We start from the raw sequence: 10001 nt of genomic DNA, 5'->3' as shown, positions 1-10001 counted from the left end.
GAGGGGAGGGGAGGGGAGGGGAGGGGAGGGGAGGGGGAGAGGAGTGCCTTGTCAGCCCTGTCCCTGGGGCGCACTGAAACAGGGACTGAGACTAGGCATGGGGGTGCACACCTGTAATCCTAGCACTTGGGAGGCTAAAAACAGGAGGATTACTACAAGTCTGATCTGTGTAATGAGACCCTACAGACCCTGTACTAAAATACCAAAAAAGAAAGAAAGAATGTTCATGCTGCTGTATGAAAGAATCCAATCTATGAAAAGAAGCCGAAGAGAGAAGTTAAAAAAGAAGAGGTAGAACCATCCCTTAATGTCTCTTGTCCAGAAGAAAGATTGGGTAGCTCAAACGAAGGCAAGCTTCCTCAGAGCTCATGAGCAGGCTGCTGAGAGTTAAACCAAATTTCTATGAAGATTTTTCAGAAAAAGACCAGTAAACTTACTCATCAAGCAAATGAAATGATAATGATAATGATAATGATAATGATAATGATAATGATAATGATACATGCTGATTGTTTTTGTTTTGAGTTTCTTCCTCTCTTCATTTCCTTTTCTCTCTTTTTCTTCCCCCAAACCCATATGTTTTTTTCCATACTGGAGATAGAACTCAGGCCTTTGTTTAAGGTAGATAAACACTCTACCACTGAACCATAAACCAAGCCTACTTTTTGATTTTTAAGTAACATGCTCAGATGTTACAGAATACATAGTGGTCTTACGTACATTTTGTTCAATGTCTCCGAATGACAATTTTTTATAAAACTATAGTACAGCTATCAGACTAGGACATTCACATTATATGCTCACTGTTTAAAATACTCATAAAGTGGGGCTGGGGAGATGGCTCAGTGGAATAAGCGCTTCCCTGGCAAGCACAAGGACCTGAGTTCAATCCCTGGTTCTGCAAAAAAAAAAAAAAAAAAGAAAGAAAAGAAAAAAGAAAAAGAAAAAATACTCATAAAGAGAAAGTTCCTAGTTTTTTCTCCTTTTGAGTCTCTTAGAGTAATTGGCATGTTTGTGTCCATCCCTTTAACAGTGTACATTCACGGGGCTGGGGCATTAGCTTGGTGGACTAAGTGTCTGCCTGGCAAGTGCAGGGATGCAGTTTGGTGGCCAGTACCACCATGTGTGGTGGCGCATGCAGGTAATCCTAGCCCTGGGGAGGCTGAGACAGGAGGATCACTACAAGTCCAAGCTGTGTAGTGAGACCCTGTACCAAATAAATAAACAAAAGATTATTTTAATTAAAAAATTACCTTCACACAAATAGGGTTACTTATCATTTGTAATTTTCATTAAAGCAGAATTGTTATACATACAAATAAAAGGAAGCGTTATGTAAAGTAAGTGATTATAGTCTAAACTTTGATTATTTAAACACCTACAGAGAAGATTAGATTGAAATCCTTCTGATAAATTTGAATAAAATACATAATCGCTCGCTGGAACTCAGTTGTTCCTATAAAGTACACAAAAACCTATACACTGCTTGAATTAGATGTTCACGTAAAACTAATGGCCTAAAAAGAAGATAAAGAAAAGATACCATAGACTACAAAGTGAACTTCATATATAGAGTCTTAATGTGTTACACCATAAGTGATCTACCCATGTGTGAAAGGGACCCAGACTCAAATTGTATACAAAACTTTTTCAGTGACTTAAATTATAAACTTTTTTTGGTATGTACCAGTCTCTCTTGTTTTTCCTTGTGACTATGTCTTGTTCCAGAAAAGACATAATCCTTCATCTTTTGCTTCTCAAGATGGTCTGTGGAGGTCCCTCAGCCACCTCCTTTTCAACCTTGTCCACCGGTTAGTGTGGCCTGTGGTGCAGCAGTGATGGCTTCTCTTCTTGCTGCAGCTCTCACCCCCTCCTCCTCTTCCCACCAGACCTGGGGCTTGCCAGCCATGGCTCTACTCACTGCGGCCACCTGGCTCTTGGGACCCAAGAATTCATCCTGTCTTGTTCTTGCTGCCTGATATGCCAGTGCTTCCAGGAATTTGAAAGATGTATTGGCCAACCTGATACCTAAGGAGCAGGCCAGAATTAAGTCCTTCAGACAGCAACATGGCAAGACTGTGGTGGGCCAAATCACTGTGGACATGATGTATGGTGGTGTGAGAGGCATGAAGGGACTGGTCTATGAAACATTAGTTCTTGGTCCTGATGAGGGCATCTGCTTCCAAGACCACAGTATCCCTGAGTGCCAGAAACTGCTGCCCAAGGCTAAGGGTGGGGAAGAGCCCCTGCCTGAAGGGTTATTTTGGCTGCTGGTAACTGGACAGATCCCAACAGAAGAGCAGGTATCTTGGCTGTCAAAAGAGTGGGCAAAGAGAGCTGCTCTGCCTTCACATGTGGTCACCATGGTGGACAACTTTCCTACCAATCTGCACCCCATGTCTCAGCCAAGTGCAGCTGTTATAGCCCTCAACAGTGAAAGTAACTTTGCCCAGGCATATGCAGAGGGTATCAACCAAACCAAGTACTAGGAGTTGGTTTATGAAGATTGTATGGATCTGATTGCAAAGCTACCTTGTGTTGCAGCAAAGATCTACTGGAATCTTTACTGTGAGGGCAATAGTATTGGGGCCATCGACTCTAAGCTGGACTGGTCCCATAATTTCACTAACATGTTAGGCTATACGGATGCTCAGTTCACAGAACTCATGTGCTTATACCTCACCATTCACAGTGACCATGAGAGTAGCAGTGTAAGTGCCCATATCAGCCATTTGGTGGACAGTGCCCTTTCAGACCCTTACCTGTCATTGGCAGCACCCATGAATGGGGTGGCAGGGCCTCTATATGGACGCGAATCAGGAGGTGCTTGTGTGGCTAACACAACTACAGAAGGAAGCTAGCAAAGATGTATCAGATGAGAAGTTACGGGATTACATCTGGAACATACTCAACTCAGGGCGGGTTGTCCCAGGCTATGGCCATGCGGTGCCAAGAAAGATTAATCCATGATATTCCTGTCAGCAAGAGTTTGTGCTGAAACACCTGCCCAATGACCCCATGTTTAAGCTGGTTGCTCAGCAGTATAAGATTGTGCCCAATATTCTCCTAGAGCAGGACAAGGCCAGGAATCCTTGGCCCAATGTAGATGCTCACAGTAGGGTGCTGCTCCAGTTCTATGGCATGACGAAGATGAATTATTACACAGACTTATTGGGAATGTCACGGGCACTGGGTGTGCTTGCACGGCTCATCTGGCTCCAGGCCTTGGACTTCCCTCTAGAAAGGCCTAAATCCACGAGCACGGATGGCTTGATGAAATTTGTGGACTCTAAGTCAGGGTAAAACTTGAGAACTGGGGGAAAACTTGACTACCAGAAAATAAGCTTAACAACAACAAACTAGTATACTTTTGTTTCAGGGGGCCTTTAAAGATTTAAAATTAAATTGTATCTGAGGAACTGAAAATATATTTGAAGTTAAAATATAAATTAAGACTTTAAAAGATAAAAAGTGATCTCTTCTTCATAACCAGCTCCCTTCCCCTGCCTGGTATGAGTTGCCCATCAGCTGGAGGATGACTGGGACTAATGCATGTGATGGGTTAGGTTTGGCCCCTTGCACTTCCTGTTTCTGCAGAGATCACTTTGGATTATCTGCTAGCTGTAGCAAGGCCTTGCCCATACATATAGATGCCTTCTAGTAAGTCCTGTTGGGGGGCCGGGGAGGTAGCTCAGTAGAATAAGCGCTAGCCTGGCAAACACAAGGGCCTGAGTTCAATCCCTGATTCAAAAAAAAAAAAAAAAAAAAAACCTATTGGATAGCTGGGCATGGCTTGGCAGTGTCTTTTTATGCTACCGAGTGACCATAAAGGTATGGCATTTGTTGTGACTGGCACCACCTAGTGTTTCATTTTATTTTCATTGTTAAAGTTATCAAAATTGAAGGGCGGGGAGATGGCTCAGTAGAATAAGCACTTCCCTGGCAAGCACAAGGGCCTGAGTTCAATCCCCAGTTCTGAAAGGAAAAAAAAAAAAAAACAAAAAACACCTGAAGTCTGGAAGTACTATTAAAACCTCCCTTCAGATTTGATATACCTGTTCTGCCTCAAGCTGAGGGTACTCTGGACCTTTCCCTCTCGGTCCCTACTAAAGACCTCTTTAGTAGGTCTTTCTGATCTGTGGTCTTTCCCAATCCCTAGGATTTAACAGCACTTAATGTGAACTAAGCTTTTACTTCTGCAGAATTCAAGCCACTACCATCTGAACTTTCTCCTGGTAATACACTATGGGGGATAGAACAGGAGCTCAGGAATGACTGGCCTTTTCATGGTCTGGTCCCAGGGGTATGAACATTTCCTTTTGAGCAAGGAGATGATTCAAGATTATATATGGTCTCCTTAGAATATCAGGTCCATGGGCTGGGAACATTCAGTGTAGTAAGCCTCCCTTCTCATCCCTGCCACGAAAAATGCTCCCTTATTTATCATTGTCTTTTTTTTTTCCTGCCCCCTTTGCAAGAGCTCACAGTACAGTGTGTGTTTTAGAAGTCCCATTTACACAGGTTTTCAGTGACTCAGAATGCTCCACTGCCTTTTCCTTGAGAAAAGCTGCGATACACTCCTGCTATGGCCCTTCTTCCCTTTATGCTCCTGCCTGCATTTGTGTGGATCTGCAAGCCCCAGAACCATGCTGTTGAGGTGGACACTGTAAACCCCTGGGTAACCTTCAAGTCCTGCAGACTTCAGTTTTTTCTGTATAAATAAAAAATAAATGTTTTTATTTAAAAAAAAAAAAAAGATGGTCTATGGAGTACCACTTAGTTTGGTTCACAAGTTTTTATTGAGTACTCCAAAGGGAAAGCAACTACTTCTGCCCCATGCCCACAAAACTAGGCATCTGGGGCTGGGAGACGGCTCAGAGGAATAAGCCCTTCCCTGGCAAGCGCAAGGGCCTGCGTTCAATCCTCGGTTCTGCCAAAAAACAAACAAACAAAAAAAAAAAAAAAAAAAACTAGGCATCTGTGTACATATTCCAAATTTTAGGAAGTTTTCAGTAGCCCACACAACCATCTGTCTTCAAATCTAAATGGCTCAGAAAACATGACATTGCTAACACTGTGCTAGCACTTTGAAGGGATGCATTTCTCCTCTAGATGTGCGTTTGTGTGCATGTGCACAGAAATTACTAAAGAAACTAGTTGTGTTTTATAGGTTAACAGTGATCTGTTTAGAGCTAAACATGTACATGATAAAAAATTTAATTATATAATATCAAAAGACAAAATGCTAGAGAGATTTTTTTTTTTTTTTTTTTTTTTTTTTGGTGCCAGGAATTGAACTTAGGACCTCATCATACTTGCCAGGCAGGTGCTGTGCTGCTGAGCTATATCCCCAGCACTGAAGGGGTTTTTAAAACTTGAAAACCAATCTTTTATAATACTTTTGCTGATACTTTTTTTTTTTTTTTTTTTTTAGTACACGGTCTCACTACACAGATCGGACTTGTAGTGATCCTGCTGTTTTCAGTGTCCCAAGTGCTGGGATTATAGGCCTGCACCACCACTCTCAGTTTCAAGTGCTGTCTCTGAGTGCCCCAGGGGCAGGGCCGGCACTGCACATGGGGAATCAAACCTTAGTCCCTGTGTCTGTCTAAGCAGGTGCTTTAATCTGCTGAGCTATCTGGCTGGCCCTTGCTTATATTTTTTAAAAGGTATATATTAACAGTATTTAGCACTAATATTAAGTTCATATTTTAGTTCCTTGAGTATTTTACAATTTACAGTTCTCTTTTTCCTTGACCATTTTTATCTTTAAGTACCAGAGCAACTGCCTGTTACATTCAGTTTGTGAGTCTGGTTTTCCTGACTGTGAAATCTTATGACTTGAGAATTGGAAGGGATTTCAGGAAATGTAATCATTACCAGTAGTTCTGATCCCAGAAAATCCCCCCTGAAACAAGACTCTTTGCCACTGCTCAGATACCATACATTCAGATAGACATTTCTCTCCTGAAAATCTCTTAGCAGCCACTACCATTTTGCTCTGAAACCCAGTCAGACATGATCCTTTGTGGTAGTGCTAACCTGTACATCATACATCATAGAAGATTAAAATATTTGATTACTCAGTAAGATTGAGTATTTTTTTCTTTTGATGTCTGTCCTTTTTTCTATTTGATTCCCTTATTTTGTTAGTGTGCTTCTTTTTATTTCTTCCAGCCCTTTTATGTGTTCCACCTAAAAACTCTCATTCCCCTGTAAGTGGCCATGCAGCTTTAGTTTGGTAGATTCCAGTAGGTTGCTTCCTTTGATGGATGTACTAACCTTCCAGCCCTCAGTAGTGGTAGTTCACATTCTTTCTCTGGATGTAAACTGGAGGGAATGAGGCTCCATTCTCCATTTCTAGTCATAATATACAAAGCCATTTGTTCTTCTATTCTTGCAGGAAATCAGCAGTTCCGTGGAGTCACTTGTCGTACAGTTCTCTAGCCCTGTTGATTTTGCAGTCATAAGGATTACTTGTCATTCTTAGATGATTTTTCTTTGTTTTGTTTTTGTTTTCTGAGATAGGATCTCCCTATATAATTCAGCCTGGCCTTGAACTCATGGCAGTGTTCCTGCCTCAGCCTCCCAATTGATGGGATTATATTTCCTTCCTTCCTTCCTTCCTTCCTTCCTTCCTTCCTTCCTTCCTTCCTTCCTTCCCTTCTTTTCTTCCTTCCTCTTTCTTTCCTTCCTTCCTTCCTTATTGACAGCATTTCACTATCAAGTTCAGGCTGGCCTCAAACTCTAACTCACCACTATCTGTGTGCCTCAGCCTCCCACAATCTAGGATTATAAGCATGCACCTCCACAGAGAGCCATTTTAATGATTCTGTCTTTCTCCTTTACCCTTGACCCCATCTTTCCTATAGACTTTATTTCCATATATTCATCAGTCTTTCCTCTGCTTTAGCCTTTTTCTAACTAATATAGTCTGAAAAAAAAAATCAAATCTCTCCTGTCCAAAAGAATGAGAATCTTTTAGTTTCATTCTCTTTCTAAAGTCTCTTCTCTCTTTTGCATTGTAATTCCTTGAAAGAGTAGTTTAGAATTAATTATCTTATTTCCTTATCCCTCATTCATTCTTTCATACACTATTGTTTGCTTTGCTACATGTTGTAATAGTGTTCATCAGATCACCAGAGAAGGCTAGTAAATATTTGTAGTCCTTACGTGACTGGCTCCGTCTGCCACATTGGATAGTGTGGTTCATATTCCTCTTCAGAACTTTCTTCTTGAAAGACTGAACTCTCTTAATGTACTCTTTGTCCTTTGTGGTGTCTTTTTCCTATTCTGTAAATGTTAGTGTCTCTGAGGTTTCTGTTAATAGAAACATGTTTATACTCTACCTAGTTGAGTTGATCACTTTCATTATATCTCTGGCAAAAAACTAGTATGTGCTTCAGATATATTCAGTTCCTCTTACATATATAACACACATCTGTGGCCAAAGCTGTGAGCATGTCATTCTCAGATTTTTTTTTTTTTTTTTTTTTTTTTTTTTTTTTTTTTTTTTTTTGGTGGAACCACCCAGCAATATCCTGTGTTGTCACCAGGAGAGATTTTTCCTTCCAATCTTTCTCAAACCTATCCTCTTCTCTCCATCTTAACTACATGCCTACTGCCTATCTATCCTATTCTATCCCTATTACCTACTTGTCTGTCTCAGTGAATTATAAGGTTATATCACCAGTTTCCTAATTTTTTTTCTGCTTTTAAATTTTTAGCCCTCAAATCCTTTCTTTACAGAACTATGAGAGAATCTGCCCAGGACATTCTCCTTGTTTAGAACCTTTCAGTAGCTACCTAAGGTTCCTAAGTAAGACATGCATATCTTTGTGTGGTCCAGCTCTTGACCTTCCTACAGCCTGTCCTAACTGTCTTACTGATATTTGTTTTTTTTGCAGCACTAAAGTGGATAATACTGAACACAATTGTTTCTAATTTTTGTGTTTTTCATTATGTTACCCCCTTGAAATACCTCTACCCATTCTTGATTAACTTAAGAACTTACAACCAAAGGTGGTTTCTTAAACAATGTTTCTCCTAATGTTATTAATAATAATGACCTATATATTGATCTGTTCATGTAACTAGCATGTTTGTTGTAGTTATGTTTGAGTTAATATCTTTCCTTTGTACTTATGATCTTGAATTTAAAATTTAGGCCTTTAGCAGGTTGTCACATGTACTACTTATCATATCTGATAACAATCCCTTCTCTTCATATTACAAAAGAGGAAATTGAGACCCAGATAGATCCAAATGGAGACTCCATTAAATGATTAATTCAAAATGAAAGCTTGATTTCTGTTTTTTTTTTTTTTTTTTTTTTTTTTTTTGGTGGAACCAGAGATTGAACTCAGGCCCTTGTGCTTGCCAGGGAAATCCTTATTCTACTGAGCTATCTCCCCAGCCCCTTGATTTTTTAAAAGTTGGATTGGAAAGGAATTTATGCATAAACATACATTATTGAAGTCTGCTTTGGTATATCTCCTGGACTGTGAAAAATAAATTTCTGTTGTTTATAAATTAATCTATAGAGTTCATCAAAGCAGCAGAGCTGGACTAAGACAATACAGTAACATTAACTCTTATGCATTTTCTTATCCAAGTGAATTATAATCAGATAAGCAAATATCCAGAAAACAGTGGGTGAGACAATGAAGAACTTGATTTTCTCCAATCAAAAGGAACAATTCCTAAAAGATTGACTTTTCCAGAAAACTGTAGCTACACAATGCATTGCGTCTATCATGTTAAAACCTGCATTAGACACATACAAAAACCATGAAACAATTCACCATACTTCAACAACTTGAGCAAAGGTAAATGCCTAAGGAACAACATGGATGACTTGCAAAGGAAGGGCTCTTTAAGCACAATTAAAAAAAAAAAAAAAAAGCATAAATGGATGTGTGTATTCAGTTATATACACTGAATTGGTCCTTTGACGCTAGGAATCAGAGCATTTTGTCATATAGCATTAACACATATTATAAAAGTGCATAGTGTCAAAGGAATAGAACCACCAGCATTCAAAAGCAGCTTTATCAGCTAGGCAGTAAAACACTCCACCATGTCTCTGTTGTCCATCACTGAATACACTGGTAGCAACTTTGAAAAGAAAAAAGGAACTGTAACCCCTTTTATTTTCTGTTTAAAATCAAAGAAAACAAACATCAACTCTGTTGTACACTAACATCTTCAGAGTACATCATTTATACAAGAGAAAGACTAGGAACAAAAACATGTGGACAGAGATCCAAACACTGGTGAGTGCGCCTCACACTGCTTTCTGATGGTACTCAGAAGGGACCATTTTATAATCACTGGCACTAAACAAAGTTGCTGAGTTCTTCGCCAGATACTTGAGGAATCATGAAAATAATTCAGTAATAAAGCAAGGCTCTTCTCATCCAGAGGTGTATAGGCCAACATTGCTCCAATTCATATAAATAATCTCAGTAGATGTGGTGCATCACACACCTGGAACATGGGTGCATCAGGGTGACCAGCAAGGACCTCAGTGGACTGTGATCTCTCAGATTTGTAGAGGAGCTACAAATGATGCCCAGCATCACGTTGAAGTATTCTTTTATCCCAGCTACGACCTCATTAACAGCATACTCATTATCTGTGTTTCCTCGAGATTTCTTATAACTTGCATAGTCCTCTAGAATGGAGTCTACATTCTTCTTGGCAGGAAGATAAAAGAACTGTTTCTGTCTGGTAATTAGGTCCCAGTCATCAACAAGCCATGGCTTTAGCTCTTCAGGGATCTGTACTTGAACTTCATCTCTGTTCATAAATGTTTCTTCATTTTCAACAGTAGGATCAACCCGGGCCCTCTTCTGAGGAGGCTGAGGTGTCTAACTGGTACTGCCACCATCTCCATTACCAGGGGTTTTTTGTTTGTTCTTTTTAGTTTTCACTTCAACATTTTTCTGTTGCAGACCAGATGTCTTCTTTCCTGGAGCAGCCCCTCTCATCTTTCCCTC

The 10001-nt window shown here is 40.0% G+C and overlaps 1 protein-coding gene and 2 pseudogenes across 2 annotated transcripts in view; 2 read left to right on the top strand and 1 right to left on the bottom strand.

Moving 5' to 3' along the window:
* The window catches only part of Exoc6 (exocyst complex component 6), a 246711-nt gene that overhangs the window by 210392 nt on the left and 26318 nt on the right, over positions 1 to 10001 (top strand). The gene's annotated exons all lie outside the window — the stretch shown is intronic.
* Positions 1905 to 3303, top strand: LOC101591763 (annotated as a pseudogene).
* The window catches only part of LOC101592152, a 10856-nt pseudogene continuing 10141 nt past the window's right edge, over positions 9287 to 10001 (bottom strand).

Source organism: Octodon degus, unplaced genomic scaffold, assembly GCF_000260255.1.
Source record: "Octodon degus isolate 3935 unplaced genomic scaffold, OctDeg1.0 scaffold00046, whole genome shotgun sequence".
Taxonomy (NCBI): Eukaryota; Metazoa; Chordata; class Mammalia; order Rodentia; family Octodontidae; genus Octodon; species Octodon degus.
This window is presented reverse-complemented; position numbering and strand designations above follow the sequence as displayed.